Here is a 23,453-nt window from a genome sequence, read left to right as displayed (position 1 = left end):
TCTGGGCAGGCCCTGGGCTCAGGGGAGCAGAAGGGCAGCCCAGGCATGACAGGGGCGTGGGCAAGGGGGTCGGCGCACAGAGGCAGACCACTCAGCGGGGAATGTGCCCACGGCTGGCCGTACCCCTCCGTTGGGTCCTGAGCTGCTGCCTTCAGAGCTGGGGTGCTGGTCTCCAGCACCCCTGTGGGGCAGGCTGGCCTTGGTCAGGACAGCTGGGGACAGCTAAGAGTGTCAGGGATGGCACCCTAAGTGGGACACGCTTCGATGGCATGCTCTGAGTCAGGCACGAACGACTTAATCACCCACCTCATCGCTGTAGAATGGGGACTACCACTTGCCTCTTCTCCTGGGGCCTGAGCTGACACAGAAAGGCCTGCAGATGCCTCCTGGCCCATGGTGATGGCTCAGGGGAGAGTGCTGCTATGGACCCAGACATCACCCCCTTCACTGCGGGTCTCCCTCGGTGGTGAGGGACTGAGCTGAGGGTGAGCCGCGAGCATCTGAGACAAGAGGGAGCAGCGCCGGGCAGGGTGGTGCCAGGGAGGCCGGGGGGCGCGCGCAACTCCAGGCGGCGGGGGTGCCGTGCCGGTGTCTCCAGCATGGCGGGCGAGGCGGCACTCTCTGCCCTCACCCCCGCCCCGCACACGTTTTGGGCTACTTTATTTTTGCTGTTGTTCAGGCGCTCAGTCGTGTCTGACTCTTTGTGACCCCGTGGACTACAGCACGCCAGGCTTCCCTGTCCTTCACTGTCTCCCAGAGTTTGCTCAAACTCATGTTCTGTGAGTCGGTGATGCCATCCAACCATCTCATCGTCTACTTTATGGGTCTAAACAAAACCACCAAGTCCCCCATGCTTGTCAGCACAGTCAAGCACTAAGAGGTTGGCAACAATCTCCCTTCAGGGCTGCTCTCCAGGGGTCAGTGGTCATCTTCCCACCCCCTTCTCTGTGTTGCAGACCAGCCTGCGCACATGTCTGTGAGGCTCCCCTGCTTTTAAAACATTGATCTTTTTACTTGGAGGTAATTTAGATTTACATGCAGTTGTAAGAAACAGTGCAGGGAAGCTCCGTGTCCCTGTTACTGAGTTTCCTCCAGTGACAACGTCATAGCCAGGGTCCTGGCACTGCTCATCAGGGACACCCACCGCCCTGAGGGCCCCTCATGCCACCCACAGCCACATCCACTCCCCTGACCCAGGGCAACCACCACGATGACCTCCGTTTCTATAAATGGAATCAGACAGCCTATAGCCTGTGGGGACTGGCCCTTTCATTCAGCATAATTCCAGGTTCACCGGTTGTGGTATCATCAGCTTGCTTCTTCTGACTGCAGAGCAGTAGTCTATGGCACAGCTGTACCACAGTTTATGACACCTGGGTCATTTCCAGCTAGCACACCTGTGGTTTCCAGCTGTTTCTACTAATGCTGCTATGAACAGGATTGGAGGTGAATCACAGTCACACTTCTGTGGGCCAGATGCCTGGGAGTGCAGCTGCTGGGGGTCGTGATGCTGCGTGTTTGCTCTTGGAGACCGCCATGCTGGTTTCCAGAACAGCTGTATCCCCTATTTTGAAAAAGGGATAATACAACACACTCCACTCTGCCACCTACTCTTTCCATGCAATAACATATACACACACCTCTCAAGGTCAATACCTATAGATTTAACTTTTAAAAAGCTTTTTTAAATAAAGAATAACAAACTGATACTAATCCAAAAGTTGCTGAAAATCTTAGGAAACAGCATAGGGACTAGGAAACTAGCACCTGCTCCCTCGCTGATCTTGCTGACACTGTGTTTCGGCAGAAATGAGAAACCCGTATATTTATATATTCAGTACAATGTATATGAAGAAAACAGGCTTAAAGCGTCGTTGCACACAGACACGCCCGCTCCGGAGGCCTTTCCAGTGCATTTCGCCAACCTCCACTCTGCATTTAGGGCGCTGTTTTCTATTTGACAGAAATTTTAAATAGGAATCACACTGTCCAACATGTTAACACACTTTTTCACACACGGTCTTAGGTGTCTGTGCCACCATGCGTGGTTACGGTTCATCATCCAGCTGAGGGGTGGGACAGAGGGGCAGCGCCGCCAGCCAGGGCTGGGCTAGGGGGTGCCCTACGCGGGCCTCAGAGGTGCAGGGCCTGGGGCTCCAGACTGTGAGATGACAGTGTCCTTTCGTTCATCATGGCAGCCCTGGGACCAACACAGGCGAGCTGCAGTGCGAGGGGAAGTGTAACAGACACTCCTGCTTCGCCCGATGGAGGCCAGCCCTGCAAGAAGGTGGACAGACATGTGGGCCTTCCTGCTCCTCCCTCAGCTGCGGGGCCCCTGGGCGACACCCAGGGATCTGAATGTGCTGCACCTGCAGAAGGGTCTTCCAGCTGGGCGTGCGGTGAGACCCCCAACCTCTCAGGCTCCCAGAACCCCTGGTGCAGAGCTCCCTCAACCCCGGTCTCCCAGCCAGTGGGGGGCACCTCTCCCCTCCCAAGGCATTCTGTGTCCAAACAGCTTTAGCTTCAGATTCCTGAGAAGTCAACCTGACCCCATGAAACTCCATCTGTGGGAAATACATGTAACCTCTGGGAATAAAAGAGTCCATCATCTATCACGTGTCAGCCCTTCAGGGTATCAAAGAGAGGAACTGTGTCCGATGGGACGAGGGACCAGCGGTTTCTCCAGCCATCCAGGCGTTGCACAAAAGTGAGGACCGAGGCTTGAGGATGCACAGGAGGTGGTTGGCAAGCTGCCACAGCTGGGACCAGACTCGTCCCCCAGCCTGACCTTATCACAGGCTGGAAGCCGACCGCACTCCCACCAGCCTGCTCCCCCCACCCCAGCCTAAAGAAGTGGGCGCTGCAGAGAGCACACGGGGAGCCTGACAAGATTGCTCCCCACCCCCCAAGGTGAGAACCTTGGTACTTGCCCTTAGTGGATGTGTCCGAGGTCGTATCTCCCCATTTCCTTCAGCGGTTTCTCTATCAATGGTTCCGGCCCATCTCCAGCCTCGCTCCCAGCTCCGGGTCACCCAGAAGGACAGCCCCCACAGCAGCCCCCGCCGGGGCTGGGTCTGACGCCCAGAGCCGAGGGCCCTGCCCCGCCTGTCTCTGGATCCCGAGCTTCTGCTCCTGGACCTACTGTCCCTGAAACAGCCTCCCAGCCTCACCGCCCCCAGCCTGTTTCTGTGGACTGTTTAGTCTGAAGGACTTCACATTTATCCCTGTCGAATCCAATTCTGTTAGCGTCGGCCCCAAGGCACTGAACAGGGAGAAAGTTAACGGCTGACGTGAGAAGAGAGAACACCAGCCAGACTCCCCTCACGCGTGTCCTCTTTCGGTAATCAGGCGGTTTGCCGTGTTATCTATTAAGACGTGGGCTTCCCAGGTGGCACCAGCGGTAAAGAATCTGCCTGCCAAGGCAGGAGACATCAGAAACACAGGCTCGATCCCTGAGTCAGAAAGATCCCCTAGAAGAAACGGCAACCCACTGCAGTACTCTCGCCTGGGAAATCCCATGGACAGAGGAGCCTGGTGGGCTACAGTCCATGGGGTCGCACAGTCGGACACGGCAGAGCCTGCATGCCCCTGGGCTCTTAAGTGGTGCATAGGGCAGTGGTTAACTTGGGGGTCCCAGATTAGCCAGGCCACAGGAATACCAAGGCCCTCCCGGGGTCGTGGTCTCTGCTCCTGGAGACAAGTGGTTCTCTCCTTCTCGGGGTCAGGAGACCCCCATGTGAAGAGATCTCGTGGGACACATGGCCTCTGCTGAGTTATTCCTTCATCGGGTAGAACGCAGGACTCGGGTCCTGGGGAGCCCTCCTGCCCCGAGACTCCAGGAGGATTTTGTGGAGAAACGGTTCAGGAATGCCTGCAACAGCTCAAGTGCCCTTTCTCTGTGTCCATCAAGTCCCAGGTATTTCTCCAGGCACAGGAAGCATCTGGAAAGAAATACCCTAAGATGTGGCCTCTGCTTTGTTTCTGAGTGAACTCGGATCGTCCTCTTCACATTTCGTTTCTATTTTGTACATCTTCTACAATGTCTGAAAATGAGCCGGTGAGGTTTCTCGAGAAAAAGAGAGGGACCCAGGTCTTTGACTCTAAGGGAAGCGCGGGTTTGCGTCTGCGGTGACGGCAGGGCCGCAGGCTGCGCAGGCTGGGGGCTGTGACCCTAGCGGGCACGAGTGCGGGTGAGTCTCCTAGTTCCTCCCCGCTGGGCGGTCCCGGTCCCACCCTGCAGGTGTGCCCTGATGGACAGTGGGTGACCGGCCCCCAGGACTCAGGTGGTGACGGGCACCAGGACTCAGCACTAAACCTGGGGAAGCTGCGGGAAAGCCGGGAGAGCTGGTCACCCCATGAGACACTTTAGGGGTGATGCGAGCCTCCACAGCTGGCCTCCTGGGAAGTCAGTGGTACCTGGGGGAGCCCTGGAGAAAAGAGCGTCAGGTGGTGTGATGACGGCCTTCACGCTCCCTTTCGGCCTGCGGAGCATTTTCACTGTCGCTACCTCCGCGCTCCTCGCCGATGCCCACGTGCCCACACTCACCTCTCTGCCCACCTTCGCTCCTCAGAGTGGCCCCCAGCCCCGCGCAGCATCACCAGCTCCTGTTACTCTTGCCTTTGACCCGTGGCACTGGGAAGGTCACCCGGGGGGACTGCACACACGCTCCGCGCTTGTGGAGCTGGAGGATTGGGGATCAGGACTCCCACCTCCGGGAGGACCTCTGAGCAGGAGGGTGGGGGCTGCTGGGGAGATGTCCCCATCCCCCACTTTTCGGGCCCCTTCTGCCCGCTTCTGGGGGTGGGCCCTGCAGGACCAAACCAGCGACAGGCAGTTTAGGGCCGCCCCTCACACCGCTTTGGGCCGCAGTCTAGGTTTCACCCCGCTGACCCCCTCCCACCTAGGACGCTGCACCTGCACGCAGGCCCTGGCTCAGGCTTAGATGGAAGCTGGCTCTTCAGCCCTTCTCATCTTTATAAAAACACACCTTTGAGGATGCAGGGAGGAGGCTTAGAGATGTGGAAGCCCGCTTTCCCAAGCCCCAGGCAGGGGCCCGGCTCCGAGCTGAGCGTGGAAGCACGGCCCTGGGCGTGAAGGAAAGCCTCTGGTGTCCCGGAGAAAAGGCCTGGGTGTCCCTGCAGAGCGGCCGCCCTCCTGTAACTGGGCCCTCCCTGTTGGCACAGGCCGGCTCTCCCCTCTCCAGCCTCGAGGATGCGGCTGTTGGAAACCACAGCCTGGCTCCTATGGAGCAGGCCCAGCCCCTACAGAGCAGCTCTGGGCTTGGAGGCGGTGTGTCCGGGCTGGACCTTCCTGGGGAGCCTCAGCTGACTGGCTCCTGAGTGACTCCATGAGGCCCCGTTGAACCATTCCAACCTGCAGCGCCTGCATCCAACGTCCAAGTCTGAGCCCCTGCCACGTGCTGGGTGCTGGGGGCTCAGCAGGGGCAGCGGGCCCCCCCAGGACCCACCCTGGAAGCTCATTGCCTGCTTCCCGGCTCATGGCCGCTCTGGGCCTCACGGCTCCCTCTGCAGTCAGAGGCGCCGTGTGACCACTCCAGCAGGACGTGAGCAGGAGCGACGGGAGTCCTTCCTGGAGAGGGCTCTGGGCAGGTGCTGCAACCTTCCCCCAGACAGCCTCCTCCCCACACCGGTCAGCCCAGGGGATGGTAGCGCCACAGGCCGGGCCAGCCTGGATCCCTGACGCCTTGTGGAGGAGGGCCACCTTGCAGAGGACTGCCCCGTTTGCCTCATGGGTAGTAAGCCCACATTGGTGTATTTTGGTTGCAGCAATAATCAATAGGCAGGCACGGTCTCTGCTGACCTGGAGCTGTCCAGGTGCACGGTCATCCAGCGACGACTAGGACAGGGGTCTGAGCGGGGAGCCCAGAGTTTCCGAGAGCATGTGATCCAGAGGTCAGACGGCTTCTCCTCGACTGGAAGATGGGAAGTGTCTTTACAGCCTGTCAGAGCTGAAGTGGAGCCTGAGGAGGCCCTTGTGTCGGAGCATTTTGAAGAGGATCAACCCTGGTGACGTGGAAGGTGAGTCTGTAGTTTTAAACTCACTTCCTGGAGATGACTTCAGACCAGACTGAGCTCTGACTGGAGTCTGGGGAGGAGCCCTCCACGTCCTCCCCATGGCCAAGTGCTTGGGATGCAGAGCCTGGGCGTCCGTTCCGGGGAGAAGATTCCCCCGTGATCGTGTCTCCTTTCTGACATGGGCCTTTCGGTCACTGAGGCGCCTGACCTGCTTGGGGTGTTCCTCGGTGCTGAGTGCTTTGCCCACGCTTTCCTTTAGTTCAGCGTCTACCTGTTGGTCCTGGGCCCTGTGGAGCCCAGAGCATCAGTCCAGCTGGCAAGAGCCGACCACCATCGGGCGTGAGGGCTGAGTGCTGGACGGTGCTGGGCAGCGGGGGGAGGGCTGCGGCCCAGCAGAGCTGGGCAGTGATGGCGGGGGCCCCAGAGGAGCGGCCAGGGTGCGCCTCTGGAGGAGAGCTGCATGAGGAGGGCGGCGACGGGGCAGTAGACTTAGGCTGAGAAAAGCTGGTGGTGCAGCCACCACAGGGCGGCCTGGGTTCAAGGCCGTCCACTCCGAGGTGCCTCCGCGACCCCGACACTGGAGAAGCGTCCCCAGGAATACAGGGACCGCTCACTCCTAGTGGCCTGGTGTGCTGCTGATTCTATTCCCAGCCTGGCTCAGTGGAGATTCGACCTGTTACCCATGCAGGCCTCACCCCAGGCCTCTTGGGCCTCTTATTTTAGTCCCTGAGGAGGCCAGCTGCCCAGGAGATGGCTCCCCCGGGATTAACAAGCTCTCCCTTCATCACCCGCCTTGAGCTGCAGCACCCTGGGAGGAGGGAGGTGCTTAGAGTCGGCAGCTTCCTGCAGCTGCCAGACCAACCAAGCATCACAGCCTCGGTCTCCATGCTGGTCAGCAGCGTGGGGGGAGGGTGGGGGACCGCAGATCGGCCGGCCTCCGCCATTGCTCACAGGCAGTCAGGAGCAGAGAATGTCTTGAGCAGTGATAGGCCTCAACTTGAGCCATTTCAGATCCAAAAGAGAAGAATGGGTTCTACCGACACCCGGACCTCCCTCGGCTCTGGCCTGTAAGCAGGTAGCGGACTGGCCTCTGAGAGATGCTTTTTGTCTGCACCAGCAGGCTGCTGCTGCTGCTAAGTCGCTTCAGTCATGTCCGACTCTGTGTGACCCCATAGATGGGGGCCCACTGCCTCTGGGATTCTCCAGGCAAGAACACTGGAGTGGGTTGCCATTGCCTTCTCAACACCAGCAGGCTGGGGGAGTGTATCAAAGAGCAGAGACATCACTTTGCCAACAAAGGTCTGCAGTCAAATACTCTACGGTTTTCCCAGTAGTCATGTACTGATGTGAGAGCTGGACCATAAGGAAGGCTGAGTGCCAAAGAATTGATGGTTTTGAACTGTGATCCTGGAGAAGACTCTTGAGAGTCCCTTGGACTGCAAGGAGATCAAACCACTCAATCCTAAAGGAAATCAATCCTGAATATTCATTGGAAGGACTGATGCTGAAGCTGAAGCGCCAATATTTTGGCCACCTGATGAGAAGAGCCGACTCATTAGACGAGACCCTGATGCAGGGCAAGAGCAAGAACAAGGAAGGGGCAACAGAGGATGGGATGGTTGGATGGCATCACTGACTCAATGGACAGGAGTTTGAGCAAACGTGGGGAGATGGTGAAGGACAGGGAGGCCTGTGGTGCTGCAGTTCATGGGGTCGCAAAGAGTCAGACACGACTGAACGACTGAACAAGAGCCCTGGCCAGGGATGCTGGGAGCACATCCGGTCCGAGCTGGACCACTTCCTGCAGGTGCTCGGATGCTCCCTCCAGAGTCTGGATTGTGGATCAGAAGCAGAGGGCACTGGGAGCTCGAGAATGGGGTGTTGTCAGGGGTTCGTGAGGCCAGCCTCAGAAGCTGTGGGCTCTCCCCTTCCTAGTCTTGGCTGCTGAACTCTTAATTCCATAGAACCCTCCACGTCCTTCCAATAACGTCTTCCTTTGGGATCAAGTCAGTATTTGGTTTCTTGCCCCAACTGGCCACACCTTCATCAAAGATTCCAGCCCAGCTCTCGGGGGCCTGGGTCACGTGTTGTTCCTCAGGACAGGTGTACAACGCTTTTCTGAGACATGGAGGTGAGTGCAGGTTCCCGGGAGACCACGGAACCGGGGGGATAGGGGGCGTGATCTCAGAGGACGGGAACACGGAGCGTCAGCCCCAAGGCGCCAGCGTGGAAGCTGTGTGGCCTGTGAACCTCAGCCTCTTGAGATCTCGGTCAGCTGCGGAAGCCCTCACTGGGCTGGTTCCCATCTCTAAGGTGGGGACCCCCGCAGGGAGAAGGTTCCCGTTGTTGGGGGCTCCTCCATCCCCACCACACAGAACCCTCTGACTTCCGGGGGCCGAGGACCCGAACCCGAGGCCCCGGTCCCCTCCCACCTTGTGCTCTCCTCACACTGGAAGGAAGGCCTGCTGAGCAGCCAGGACCCCAGGGCTGCCTCTGCTCACCCCCTCCCCGAGGCCCGGCTGCCTCACGCCCAGCTTCCTGGCACAGGTGCGGGCGGGACTCCTGTGTCACAGTCTCGCCACCCGCCGCCCCTGTCTCTTTAGGCAAGTGCCCTGGGGACCCAGCCCCAGCCTCGGCCTCCTCCAGCCCCTGGCTCCAGAGAACAGGTTATCCAGGCTTCCTGCCGAGATTCATGGCTGAGCAGGGCAGGGAGGCTTCCCGGAGCGCGCTCGTCTCTGCACAGAGGAGCGGGCGTGCAGTCACTGTCTCTGCGAGCTCTCCACTTGAATCTGCTTGATGACTGCTGCTCAGACGAAGTCTCCGTGCCAGGCTTCAGGGTTTTCTGCTGCTTCTTTCTTTCTTTCTTTCTTGCCCTTAATGAGCAAACACGGAGCTCCAGGAGCGAAACGGCTCTCTGCAGAGCCCAGGCTTTCCTGTTGGTCTGGCTCCGCGGACCTTGGGAATGAAGGCTGGGGTGAGGGGGTAGGGTCATGACCTCCAGAAGGAGCCCTTGGGACCATCCTCGCCTCGTTTTCACTTCCCGCACGAAGAGCCTGATGCCTGTCTCCGTGGTGACAGGCCAGCTGGCCTCTGGACTCCGAGTTCAGGGCTGTTTGGCCATCCCCGCGGCCCACTCCGGGGCTTGTTCACAACCGGTAAAGGGTTTGCCTTTCTGGAGACAGCTTCGACCGTCAGAACTCGGTGGTGAGTGGGGCCTTGTGCTGCTGGCAAGTGGCGGGGGGAGGCCAGGGGTGCTGCGAAACAGTGCCCAGGCCAGCATCACCCTCAGCAGAGTGCCGCCACCCCAACCGCCAGCAGCGCCTGCTTCACGCTGTGCAAGCGGCCTGGGCCTCCCTCCCCAAGCCTGCGGCAGACGTTGCGGATCTCTCGCCGTGCCTTGCTCCCCATCGCAGCCTAAAGTCCTCTCAGTGCAGCCCTCCACACAGAGGCTATGAGGCAAGACCAGACCTTTCGATCATCCCAAGGCCAGACGCCGCAGAGACGGGAGGCTCTGAAGTCACCCTGCCAGGCCGAGTCTGGCTCTGACGTCACCACTCACTGCATCGTCTTGGGTCTGGGTTAATTGCTGTTCTTCCTTTGCTCCATTGGTGGGATGGGGATCGTGGCTGGGAAACCTGCAGAGGGTAGTTCGGGGGCTCCCATGAGGCGCTGCTGGCCGTAAACGTCCCAGAGCCCGGGGCAGCCCATGAGCTGATGCGACACTAGCTCTGGTGCCTGAGGCAGCTGCGCGTCAGAGGGAGGAGGCCAGCGTAGTGCCCTCCCAGGACGGCCTCGGGCTCAGCCTCAGACTCCTGTGCCTGCGACATTTCAGCTCAGAATGGGCGAGGCCCCAACTCCCAGCCAGATGACTGCTGCCCCTCAGTCCCATGACCGACAGACCGACAGGCGAGGACTGGCTCCCGCTGGGCACCGGCTCCCTGAAAAGCTCGGTGCTAACCTCTCCCCATTTTCTCATTTACACCTCAAACTAGCCCCTATTTTACATTTATTTAAGTTGGCTTAAAGCTCAACATTCAGAAAACGAAGATCATGGCATCTGGTCCCATCACTTCATGGGAAATAGATGGGGAAACAGTGGAAACAGTGTCAGACTTTATGTTTTGGGGCTCCAAAATCACTGCAGATGGTGACTGCAGCCATGAAGTTAAAAGACACTTACTCCTTGGAAGAAAAGTTATGACCAACCTAGATAGCATGTTAAAAAGCAGAGACATTACTTTGACGACCAAGGTCTGTCTAGTCAAGGCTATGGTTTTTCCTGTGGTCATGTATGGATGTGAGAGTTGGACTGTGAAGAAAGCTGAGCGCCGAAGAACTGATGCTTTTGAACTGTGGTGTTGGAGAAGACTCTTGAGAGTCCCCTGGACTGCAAGGAGATCCAACCAGTCCATTCTGAAGGAGATCAGCCCTGGGATTTCTTTGGAAGGAATGATGCTAAAGCTGAAGCTCCAGTACTTTGGCCACCTCATGCGAAGTGTTGACTCATTGGAAAAGACTGTGATGCTGGGAGGGATTGGGGGCAGGAGGAAAAGGGGACGACCGAGGATGAGATGGCTGGATGGCATCACTGACTCGGTGGACGTGAGTCTGAGTGAACTCCGGGAGATGGTGATGGACAGGGAGGCCTGGCGTGCTGCGATTCATGGGGTTGCAAAGAGTCGGACACGACTGAGCGACTGAACTGAACTGAACTGAACTGATTTTACACACAAAGCAGCTGAGGCTCGAGAAGGCAGGTAACTTCCCAAGGCCGAAACACCCCCTTGCTCATGTCTGATGACTCCAGAAGCAGAGCTCCGCCCTCGGGGCCACCCCACTCCCGGTTCTGAGACGGGAGACAAGAGAGGCAGAGGAGCAGGCGTCCGGGAGGCCCCCAGCGCTTCCTGATGCCAAGGGGACAAGGGGCTGAGAGGGTGCGTGTCTGCCCCGAGTCTCCTCAGGCTGGAAACAACTCCTCCCCAGAAGCCGGAGACTGAGTTCAAACCCAGTTTTGAAGACCCATGCCTGTAGCCTGGAGCGCCAGGCTCCAGTTCTCCCACACCTGCTGGAGCTGGGGCTGGCAGGGCGCTCACTCAGGAGACACCAAGTTGTAGATGTGCTGCTCACAGACGGGACGCAGAGCCCCCGGCTAACCAGCACCCTGTCGCTCTGTCCCCGACCCCCAGAGCGCCGGGGCCGGCCTGTGCCCAGTCCACTCTCAGCAACTTTCCAGGAAAAGCTTCACGATTTTTGTTAACTTCCATTCTGTTCGGAACCAGAGCGCGTCAGTCCCCACTCCCAGGAGCCTCCCACCCCTGCCCTGGTGCTGGCAGAGCCAGCACAGCCGTCCAGCCCCTTCAATTAAAGTGGCACCCCCACTCTGAGGGCCTGTGAGTGCCAGCAGGCGCTGGGCTGCAGTGGGGAGCCGGCCAGCATCTCTGCCATGGCACCTGAGTGCAGGGGAGCCTGTAACCATGTCAGGCAAGCTGCCCAAGGAGCTGGCACTTGAGTCCCGAAGCATGAGCAGGAGTCAGCCGTGAGGACAGCCTGGAACCAGCGGAGCGGACGGCACAGCAGAGGCCTGGGGCAAGAGGTCAGGGGGCAGGGCTGCCAGGCAGCGGCTGGAGGTGGAGGGCAAGGAGGAGACGGGAGGTGGGGCCGCAGAGGCAGGGAACCTTGAGGGGTTAGACCAGCCACCAGAAGGGCTTTTGGATGGTCTGACCCTCCCCAGGGTGGGGCAGGAAGCAGTTGGAATCCAGGCTCAGGGATGAAAGCCTCACTTGGGGGTACTGGCTGGTGTGGGGCAGGGAGGGCGGATTCCTCATCCATCTCCAGACTGACCACAACCCCCTCCTCCCCTCCAAGAAAGCAGCCTTGGTTTAGGGATGCATGTGACCCCCCAGGCGGCCTCCCTGGGCCGCCTGTGACCAGACTCCCCGAGGACCTGCCCGCCAGCCCTAAGTGGCCCTCCCGTGCCCCCTCGGTCGGTTCCACAGGCCAGGCCCACACCTCATCTCTGTTCTCAGCTGGGTTCCAGGACAGGTGCCCTTGCCCGGCTCCAGGCCCTTTAATCCCAGGCACAGCTCAACTTCCCTCCCCATTGTCCAGGAGGCTGGAGTGAGGCCTGGGGCTTTTGCTTTCAGGCAAAAGGAAAAAGGAAACAAAATGTAAAAGCCAGCTTCCCTTCCTCCAGGACACAGCAGGGCTGGCTGGAGCAGGGGCCAGTGGGGGCTTGATGGGCTGGGATGCTACAGCCCAGGAACGGAGCGGAGCAACAGTCCTCGTGAGTCAAGCAGGCCGTTTATGGGGAGGATAACAGTTAATGGGAAGCAAAACCGCAGCTCCTCCCCAGAAAGCAGGAGGAAAGCAGAGGCTGGAGGCCAGGACACAGCGCGACTCTGCTCCAAGGGGCCAGGTGAGGCCGGTGAGGGGCCCTGGTCATCACCTCATGAGGAAGCGGCCAGTGTCTGGACGTCGCCCAGCCTTCTCTCATCTCTGAGGCTTCAGTCTCTCACCCACACTGTGTCCCAGGCCCACTGAGCGTGGGGAGAGGAACCAGCCCCTTCCTAAATGAGCTGTTTGAAGCCTGCTCCCCGGAGGACGCCCCTGGACCGCCCGAACCACAGCCTCCTCCTTCCTGACAGTCTGCGGATGCTCCCCTTTCTTGCCAGACTTTGGAGATGCAGAAGGACGAAAGTCTGCAGAGCTGACCCTTGGTCGATGAGCAGCTGCTCCCACACTAACTACCCCTGTTACTAGGATAACTACCACTGTCACCAGTAGCTAATGCTTATCACTTAACACTTAGCATTTGGTCCTCACTACAAACCCTCCCTGCGGGGGCTCTATTATTGTCAGCTCCATTTTACAGATGGAAAAACTGAGGCCCTGAGGGGTGAGTGACTTGTCCAGGGCTGCCCAGAGCTGGCATTAGGACACAGGCAGTCGTCTCTCGAAGCCGGAACCCACTCAGCCTTCCCCGTCCATCACACTTTACACGACACAAATGCCCAGGCACCAGCTGCCCAGGCAAGGGCCATGGGGCACAGCCCCAGCAACAATGCCCCGCCAGCTCCCTGGGCCGTTTCAGGAGCACCTGCCTCTCCGCCCCCGTTCCAGACCAGGCGCCCAAGTGGATGAGATGGGGGGTGTCTCTTGGAAACGTGTGCAGAGGGCTCTGCAGGGGTGGGGGAGGCAGCGCCTCGAGAGGGAGAAGGAACTGGAAATGGAGCAGAAGACAGGGAGGGGACGGGACGGGTCCCTCGGCCTGGCCCCGGGGGAGCTCAACCCCGCACTGCTGCCTGGGGGCGGGGGTGGGGGCGCACACCCAGAACCCATCGGGCTCAGGAAAGCAACCAAGGGTGCGTCTGAGACCTGCTGGGAGGACCCCCCACTCCGGGGCCCCCAACGGACGTCCCCACCAGTGGTCCTCTGTGCAGAGCGGCTGTGAGCGCCCTGGGCCCTGACTGTGGAGGGAGGCGGCCTCCCACCCTCCCCCTGCACGGGGCCCTCCTGGTTTCCGCACCTCCCCTGCCCCACCTGCTCCTAACCCCCAGACGGCCCCTCGCGGGCTCTCCCTTGGGCCCCTCCTCCTTGGAGGGACTGGCGCTGCTGCCCCACTTCCTGTCTGAACGTCCCCAGGGACCCTCCTCTCCCCAGGTTCTCAGCACTCTGCGGCCTCCCTCGCCGTCCACAGCGTCCCCATTGCAGAGTGAGCCTGTGGCTGCCGTGGACACCGACGCCCACAGGGGCCCATCCTCCTCCCGTGGGGGGCCCTCCACCCCCACCCCCTCCTATGGCTGCAGTGGACACAGATGCCCACAGGAACCCACCCTCCTCCCGAGGGGGCCCCCTCCACCCCCACCCCCTCCTATGGCTGCAGTGGACACCGGCGCCCACAGGGACCCACCCTCCTCCCGAGGGGGCCCCCTCCACCCCCCCTGGTCAACACATCACCCCAGGAAGCGTGAGCCAACGGTAATGTGATGAATACGACTGTGCTCGGGGATCCCTTGGAGATCCGCCCTCCGAGAACCATGGCTGGGATCCGGCATGACCTGCTGCCAGACCAGCTCCATTTTAATCCTCTCCAAAACCAAAGGTTGAAGTGAGAGCCGCAGGAGAAAGGAAAACCCCCAGGTCTGTCTGGATCCCACATTTGATACAAAACAGCTGTCCTAAACGCTAGTGTCCCAATGTTTCAGAAGCAACACCGGCCCCCGCGGAGAGGTATAGACTCCGGGGTCCCGCCCTGCCGGGCCTGGGGCTCTGAGCCCCCACTTCTCAGCCGACACCGCGGGTGGCAGGGCCGCGGTCATGCACTCAGCCACCCCTCCCCGTGAGACCAGGATCCCGACACAGAATCCCTTGGTGCGCCTCCATGTGGGGACAAAGCCTGGCCGCCCACCTCCAGCCTCAAGTAATAGCCGGAGAAAAAAGCTGGTTCAGGTGCCGGGACCCAGGGGAGCAGTGCAGCCATGGCCGGCAGCCAGTGCTTCGTCCGGGGAGGCCTGAATATTTTACATCTAATGCCTCTGAGTTATGGGCTTTATACCTTTAGATACCAGAATAAACTTGATTTGAAATTGGCCCCAGGGGACATTTGTTAAATGAAGATGTTAGATGCAGTCTCCGACGCTGGCCTGAGCGGCTCTTACCACCGGCGCTCACGAGGCTGCGAATCTCTGGATAATCCGGGGAGAATGCCCCAGCCCTCCACATACCAACGTCCTGCCTCCCGGTCCATCAGCAGCCCCTTCCTGAAACAGCACCCTTTCCCTCACCCTCCGTCCCTGGGGCTCTGAGAAGGAAGGCAGGGAGGGGAGCCAAGAGCGGGGGGTGAGGGCCAGCCGCCCGGCTGTCCCATCAGTTCTGTTTGTTACTTGTCCCCATTTCACAGAGGAGGAAACTGAGGCTCCTGGAAGTGCTGTGAAGAGCAAGAGGAGGGAGCCAGGACCTCAACTCAAACATGCAGCCCCAAAGTGCATGCTTTTTACTGACACAACACCCAGCTGGTGGCCACCGTGACCTGGCCACCCAGGCTGCCCCCTTGGCCACCGGCTGGGTCTGTTACTGTTCGTGCTCAGCGAGGCGCTTCCCCCTCTGTGCCTTGTTTTCTGCTCCCAACAGCCAGGAGAACCCCAGCCCCCTCCGAGGGTGAGGATAAGGGGGAGCGGCAAGGACCTTGGCAAGGGCCTGGCACGCCTTCTCCACAAGCACCTGTTCTGAGAGGAGAGGCACTTTGTCATGCAGGCCCCGACCTCGAAAGGCTTTTGTACTTGAATGACAGGATGTGCCCAGCTGCCTGTGTGTGGGCGGCGATAGGGAGGGGGGTGGACAGGTATGGCCCTGTCCTGCCCAGCCCTGCCCAGCCCAGCCCCGGAGGTGGGTGTGGAAAGCTGCCCTCTGCCCCCAAACGCACGCACTTCGCTCTGGGTGCAGAGGCGCTCGGGGTGGCCTGCCGGCAGGAGCAGCAGAGAGCAGAGGCGGAGCCGCAGAAGCCGGGGCCAGGCCTGCCCCACCGCACAGAGCCCTCCCGCTGAGCCCTGCTTCACAGGGCTGCTGCCAACGCTCATTAATAAATGATGGGAACCACTCAGCAAATGTCGAGCCCGAAACGTGCTGTGTGGCCCCCACAAGCCAGGCCAGGCAGCCTCTGGGCTGTGAGGCTGGCGGAGAGCTCTCCAGACCAGGGTGAGCCCGGGCTGGCGACCCCGGGCCAGCTGCAGACACATGGGGCTGATGCTCCTGGTGGGCATCCCCTTGGGGCTTCCCTGAGGATGGCGGGGGCCAGACAGATTCAGAGGGCTGTCTGTCTGCTGATGGGAACAGAGCAGCCATTGGAAAGGTCAGCCAGACAACGGAGAAGGAGGACACATAATCCACATTAGGAGACACCTACTTGTGGTCTGGGGCCTGCGGGGAGTGAGGCTACAGGGCCAGAGGCCCCCTTCCCTCCCCCCATGTAGCTTGATTTGGGGAGACCTTCTGGGGGAGAGAAGGCGCTCCCACAGGAGTCCCCTGGCACTGCCACCGACAGGGATCCCGCCTTCCAGAGGACACTTGCGTGGGTCATGTTTCTATCTGTGGCCCACCCAGGACAGATTCAGGTTTTGTTGGGCAACTGGACAGGCCCTCTTAAAGAAAAAGAACACAAACACACAGCTAGAATCCAGGCCTGGGAAGGGCCCATGCAAGGGAGCACCCGAACCTCGGACTTCCACCTCGTGCTGATCTCGAGCGGAGAAAGCAGGGCAAACACTGCAGCCACTCCCAGCTGTCAGCCTTTCAGGAAGCCCCACCAGACTGGTGGTCTCCAAGTCAGGCTCCAGGAGCCTTGGCATGCCCCCAAAGGGTGCAGACAGGTTTTTCCTGTCTGACCCTCCCCACCCACCCACGGCAGGGCAGCTCCTGAGAAGGTGGATGTGTGGTGGGCAGGGCTGGGTCCCCTCCTGCAGCTGGAGGACATTCTTTTTAGAGACAGACCCCATGCCTGGGGGGTCAGTCTGGGTCTAACGCCTGGACGAACGGATGAACGGGGGCTGAGGCGTGGAGGGGAGGCCGCCTCCAGGCGAGTCTGGAGGAGGGACGGAGCTGGGTGGGCAGGCGGCAGGTCCTCCCCTGCCCCCTGCCCTCTGGAGGACCTTCACCCAGGGAGGTGAGGCTGGAGACGCAGGGCAGATGGGACCGCACCTCCTTGGCGCCTCTCACCCCGGAGCCCTTTGCATCCACCTCAGGCCAGACAGGGCCGCGAACGGATGCGGTTCCGGCCCTCGGATGGCAGGATGCCTTGCCGGGAATCATTACCGAACACGAGGGCAGGAGCTGTCAGTTCCTCTGTGGGGCTAACACTCAGGGGGGTTCATGGGGTAGGGGGTCCGTGCCCCATCTGGGCCGGAAATCCCTGGTCCCTAACGGACTCTCCTGAGGGTCAGCACAGAGAAAGCACAAGTGACCACACAGGAGGAAAGGCGCCTGCTACAGCCCGCCCCTCCCATTGCCCGCCCGGCCCCGCCCCCCGCCTTCTCCGGCTCCGCCCACCGCCTGCCGGCCCCGCCTACTGCCCCTTCCCTGTCTGCACTCCCCTCCTCTTCCCCCCACGCCAACCCCACGGACGCCCCGCCCCGTGGGATCTGGCCTCACACTGTGCAGGGAGCAAGGCCTTCCCAAGGTGGCGGCTTCATCTGGGGGTCTCACTTCAGCTTCTCTTTCCACAGGGAACTCGAGGGAGTCTTAGGGCCTGGGAGCGGGGAAGGGGCAGCGGACCCAAGCGACACCCGGGCCTTCCTGCTCCAGGGCCAGGAGCCTCCCACGTGCTCTGCCCACCCCCACCCCGTGTTCTCCTGTGAGACGGAGACACCCTGGCGAAGAGTGGGGTGGGAGCTGCCACTCACAGAGCTCCTAGCAACTGCGTGTGCTTGAGGGTTCCACAGATTCAAACCTCAGAACACCCCTGGGGTCCAGCACTACCATCCCGCTGTCATAAATGAGGAGGGTCAGATTTAAAGGGTGCAGGAGGAAATTTCCCAAGGTTGCCCCCACGTCAGGGACAGAACCCCGGGCCCAAGTTCACTTTGGTCTCCAAGTCAAGTTCACCTGAACTTGGTAGCAGAGTCCCACCCTCGGTGCGCTCCCCTTGAATGTGGGCGGCCCCTGAGAACAGGCTGGCTGGGTTGTGTTACATAAGGCTGCACCAGGGCAGGCTGGAGGGGGAGAAGGCAGGGAGACACCCCTGCTGGCCTCAAAGCAAGCAGAGCACCTCCTGTGAGCCGCCACAGGGCCGTGTGGTGAGGATCAGCGGCTGTCTCTGGATGATGGCTTGCAAGAGAACAGCCTCGGTCACACAGCCGCCAGACACAAATTCTGCCAGCAACCAGTGAGCTGGGAGAGGACCCCACCCCGGGGAGGCATGCAGCCTGCAGACACCTCGCTCACAACCTTGGGAGACTGGAGTGGAGGATCCCGCTGAGCAGGCCAGACTCCCAGTCCAGGGACACTGTGAGATGGTCTGTCTGTTTTAAGTTGCTGAACTCGTGCTAACTTGTTAAGAAGCAGAGGGAGCAAGGGCTTCCCAGGTGACACTAATGGTAGAACCCGCCTGCATATGCAGGAGACATAAGAGATGCGGGTTCAATCCCTGGGTTGGGAAGATCTCCTGGAGGAGGGCATAGCAACCCACTCCAGTGTTCTTGCCTGGAGAATCCCATGAACAGAGGAGCCTGGTGGGCTATAGTCCATGGGGTCAAAAAGAGTTGGACACGACTGAGTGACTGAACAACAGGCTAGAAGTCCAAAATCAAAGTGTCGGCAGGGCCCTGCCCTCTGAAGGATCAGAGAAGAAGCTGTCCGTGACTTTCTGTAGTGTCTGGTGTTTGCCAGCAACCTGCTGTGCACCTGGGCTGTCGGCCGTGTCACCCCAACCGTGGCCTCCACCCATGCAGTCTTCACCCTGTGTGTCTCTCTCATCCTCTAAGAATCCAGTCTGTTACCTTAAAGCCCATCCCAGTTATGACCTCATCTCAACTTGATGACATCTGAAAGGATGCTATTTCTAAATAAGGACTCACCTACAGGTACCAGGGTTAGGATGCTTCCATCTACTCTTTGGGGACACAAATTTAGCTCACCTCACACCCAGGGCTGAAAGGTGTTGGGAGGAAAAGAATCCCTCAACATCGTCCTCTTCTCTTCTTATCTCCTGCCTTACCAGTGCCTTCCAGAAGACAGAACCAGAAACTGGAAGCTCCCACCCAGGACTTTCTAGAACGTTCTGTCCTGAGAGCTGAAGACCCCTGTGAGATCCCCATCCCTGGGGACCTGGAGAGCAGTGGAGGCCGTGAGCGGTCCTGTGCTGCCTGCGGCAGGAGGAAGAGCCGTGGCGATGGGAGGCCGGGGCCAGCGGCGGGCCCGCAGGAGGTCCGGCCGACCTCTGAAGCCAACAGGCGGCTGTGGCAGAATCTCTGCTGGGGGAGCTGGGCTTCTGAGGGAAACAGAAAAACTGCCTCCTCACTTCAAAGGGAGGCCAGGCTGCAGGCTCTGGCCGCCTCCTCCCCTTTCTGTGGCTGCACGTCCTCTCACTCGGAGGGCAGTTCACAGGAGCAGGTTGCACCTGTCCAGTGGCTCAGAGACCAGCCTGGCCGAGGCACAGGCCTGTGAAGGCGGCTCTGAGCTCTGGGCCTGCGCCCAGGGTGGGACTTCCATTGCCGCGAGGGCCCGCGGGCTGCAGGCAGATGCCGTCCACACGCTGACGCCCGGCTCCAGATGCTGGGACGCGGGGACTCACATGGTCAGGCCGTGTCCAGCTGGGCCTGTGGCTCTGCGGCCCTACTGTGTGCAGTTGCGCGTGCCCCGTGCACACAGTAGGGAGGCATGCCCACGAGGCACGTGCACTCAGGCGCTGCCAGTCTGCCTCCCCCGGCCTCTGGCCACACCACGCCCTCCGGCTTTCTCTCCACCGCATGGACGGCTGGGCCTCTCTGCAGCTACTCACCCCGCCCGGGGTGTCCCGAGGGTCCTCGGTGGCGCCTTCGCTGTTCTGTCACCTGACACCGACTCCCTCTGGTAAATCTCCTCTAAGGGCGCACAGTGGTCTCTGCTGTCCTGGACCGTGACCGGCAGAGGAAAGACGGCGGTTAAGCACTTAGGATGCGCCAGCGACCCTTGTACATGCCACGTGAATTCTCACATGGGCAGGGATGGGGCTGGTTATTGAATCCATTCTGTAGATGAGGAAAATGAGGCTCAGAGATCTTAAATAACTTGTCTGAAAGAAACCTCCAAGTGAACTCCACGTGGAAACAACACAAGTTTTGGGGCAAATCTTATCTTACCCACTTCAGCTCTGTCTGCAGGCGTGTTACCTACTCTCTCCAAGCCCCTGGCTCCTAATTCCAGAACATGTCCATCACCCCAAACAGAAACCTTGTATCCACTCCCCTCTGCTCCCAGCCCCTGGAAACCACTGATCCCCTTCCTGTCTCTGTGAACACGTGGATGCTTTGTACAAGAGGCTGCGGGCCCCTTAAGGTCCAGCTCCTTAAGGACAGGCTTCCAGTGTCCCTCTCACTTGGGGACACACCATCCACCTGTCACCCCGTAAGGGGCTCCCCTCATCCATCCATCTGCAGGATGGGCCTCACCTGCGTCCTCTCCTCCACCCCATCCTCTTCAGGGCTCAGCTCTCCTGGTCTGGACTCTTCTCGTGTGTACTAACGGGTCTGCTGCCCCCAGCCTAGCCCCCTCCACCCTTTCCTCAGCTGTAGAGTCACAGAATCTGGACTCCCCCCAGTGAAACCCTCCACTAGGAACTCTGGCTGAGGACTGTGCAGCCCTGACCTGCGTGTTTGAAGGACCCTAACTTCCAGCCCGCCCAGCTCCTGGGCCTCCTCCTGCTTCAGCAGACCCAAATGTCTCGGCTTTCCAGAACTCGCCATGTCCCACGCCTCCACGGTGCCCACTCAGGACCAGGGGTGCGGGAAGCATGTGGCCTCAGACCTGTGCCCGGGACCCTGTCTGCCCCGAACTCTTCTCCCTCCTGTTTCTTAAAAGACTCATGCTCACCTTTCAATGGTGGCTCAGCTGACCCGTCGTCTAGAAAGACTCCTGTGCCTGGGAGGCCCCCACCCAGCTCCCAGCTCCTGGCGGCTGCAGCTCCTTGGCCCTGCATAAACTGTCGCATCTCCTCAGGGAAGTGTCATGGATCTGGCTTCCTTCTGTCTCCCCTCTCCTTACTGGACACTGCCTTCTTCAAGGATCAGGGCTGGATTCTATTTTTTAACCCCAGTGCTTAATACAATGTCCTCTGAATGAATAAGAAATGGGTAGATGAGTGACTGAGCGTGTGAATGAAAGCGTGACTGCGTGTTCAGCCCCTGCCTGGAGACGCCTGCGTGTTCTGCAAGATGCAGAGCAAATGTCACCACCTCTGGGAAGCCTTCCCTGACTTCTCTCTGGAATCAAGAGCACCACGACAAGTGTCTCTTAACTAAGGATCCCAGTATACCCACTACTGTGGGCAAGAATCCTTTAGAAGGAATGGAGTAGCCATCATAGTCAACAAAAGAGTCTGAAATGCAGTATTTGGATGCAGTCTCAAGAACGACAGAATGATCTGTTCATTCCCAAGGCAAACCGTTCAATATCATGGTTATCCAAGTCTGTGCCCTGAACAGTAATGCTGTAGAAGCTGAAGTTGAACGGGTCTATGAAGACCTACAAGACCTTATAGAACTAACACCAAAAAAAGATGTCTTTTTCATTATAGGGGACTGGAATGCAAAAGTAGGAAGTCAAGAGATACCTGGAGTAATAGGCAAATTTGGCTTTGGAGTACTGAATGAAGCAGGGTTAGGCTAATAGAGTTTTGCCAAGAGAACTCACTGGTCATAGCAAACACCCTCTTCCAACAACACAAGAGAAGACTCTACATATAGACATCACCAGATGGTCAACACGAAAATTAGATTGATCATATTCTTTGCAGCCAAAGACAGAAGCTCTATACAGTCAGCAGAAACAATACCGGGAGCTGACTGTGGCCCAGATCATGAACTCCTTATTGCCAAAATCAGACTTCAATTGAAGAAAATGGGGAAAACTGCTAGACCATTCAGGTATGACCTAAATCATATCCCTTATGATTATACACAGGAAGTGAGAAACAGAGTCAAGGGATTAGATCTGATAGACAGAGGGCCTGAAGAACTGCACATGGAGGTTGACAACATTGTACAGGGGGCAGGGATCAAGACCATCCTCAAGAAAAAGAAATGCAAAAAGGCAAAATGGCTGTCTGAGGAGGCCTTACAAATAGCTGTGAAAAGAACAGAAGTGGAAGGCAAAGGAGAAAAGGAAAGATATACCCATTTGAATGCAGAGTTCCAAAGAATAGCAAGGAGAGATAAGAAAGCCTTCCTCAGTGATCAGTGCGAAGAAATAGAGGAAAACAATAGAATGGGAAAGACTAGAGATCTCTTCAAGAAAATTAGAGATACCAAGAGAACATTTCATGCAAAGATGGGCCAATAAAGGACAGAAATGATATGGACCTAACAGAAGCAGAAGATATTAAGATGATGTGGCAAGAATACACAGAAGAACTATACAAAAAAGATCTTCACGACCAAGATAATCATGACGGTGTGATCACTCACCTAGAGCCAGACATTCTAGAATGCGAAGTCAAGTGGGCCATAGGAAGCATCACTACAAACAAAGCTAGTGGAGGTGATGGAATTCCAGCTGAGCTATTTCAAAACTTAAAAGATGATGCTGTGAAAGTGCTGCACTCAATATGCCAGCAAATTTGGAAAACTCAGCAGTGGCCACTGGACTGGAAAAGGTCAGTTTTCATTCCAGTCCCAAAGAAAGGCAATGCCAGAGAATGTTCAAACTACCGCACAATTGCACTCATCTCACACGCTAGTAAAGTAATGCTCAAAATTCTCCAAGCCATGCTTCAACAGTAGTTGAAACATGAATTTCCAGATGTTCAAGCTGGATTTAGAAAAGACAGAGGAACCAGAGATCAAATTGCCAACATCTGCTGGATCATTGAAAAGGCAAGAGAGTTCTAGAAAAATATCGACTTATGCTTTATTGACTATGCCAAAGCCTTTGACTGTGTGGATCACAACAAACTGTGGAATATTCGTAAAGAGATGGGAATACCAGACCCCTGATCTGCCTCCTGAGAAATCTGTATGCAGGTCAGGAAGCAACAGTTAGAACTGAACATGGAACAACAGACTGGTTCCAAATCAAGAAAGGAGTATGTCAAGGCTGTATATTGTCACTGTGCTTATTTAACTTATATGTGGAGTACATCATGAGAAAGACTGGGCTGGATGAAGCACAAGCTGGAATCAAGATTGCCGGGAGAAATATCAGTAACCTCAGATATGCAGATGACACTATCCTTATGGCAGAAAGCGAAGAATTAAAGAGCCTCTTGATGAAAGTGAAAGAGGAGAGTCAAAAAGTTGGCTTAAAGCTCAACATTCAGAAAACTAAGATCATGGCATCTGGTCCCATCACTTCATGGCAAATAGATGGAGAAACAGTGGAAACTGTCAGACTTTATTTTGGGGGGCTCCAAAACTACTATGGATGGTGACTACAGCCATGAAATTAAAAGACACTTACTCCTTGGAAGGAAAATTATGACCAACCTAGATAGCATGTTAAAAAGCAGAGACATTACTTTGCCGACTAAGGTCCGTCTAGTCAAGGCTATGGTTTTTCCTGTGGTCATGTATGGATGCGAGAGTTGGACTATAAAGAAAGCTGAGCACCAAAGAATTGATGCTTTTGAACTGTGGTGTTGGAGAAGACTCTTGAGAGTCCCTTGGACTGCAAGGAGATCCAACCAGTCAATCCTAAGGGAAATCAGTCCTGAATGTTCATTGGAAGGACTGATG

At 58.0% G+C, this 23,453-nt stretch overlaps 1 protein-coding gene across 2 annotated transcripts in view; it reads right to left on the bottom strand.

Annotated features, from left to right (window-relative positions):
* Positions 1-23,453, bottom strand: part of CACNG4 (calcium voltage-gated channel auxiliary subunit gamma 4) — a 51,688-nt gene that overhangs the window by 11,402 nt on the left and 16,833 nt on the right. The gene's annotated exons all lie outside the window — the stretch shown is intronic.

The sequence above is a fragment of the Ovis aries genome, chromosome 11 (genome assembly GCF_016772045.2).
Source record: "Ovis aries strain OAR_USU_Benz2616 breed Rambouillet chromosome 11, ARS-UI_Ramb_v3.0, whole genome shotgun sequence".
NCBI classification, from domain to species: Eukaryota; Metazoa; Chordata; class Mammalia; order Artiodactyla; family Bovidae; genus Ovis; species Ovis aries.
This window is presented reverse-complemented; position numbering and strand designations above follow the sequence as displayed.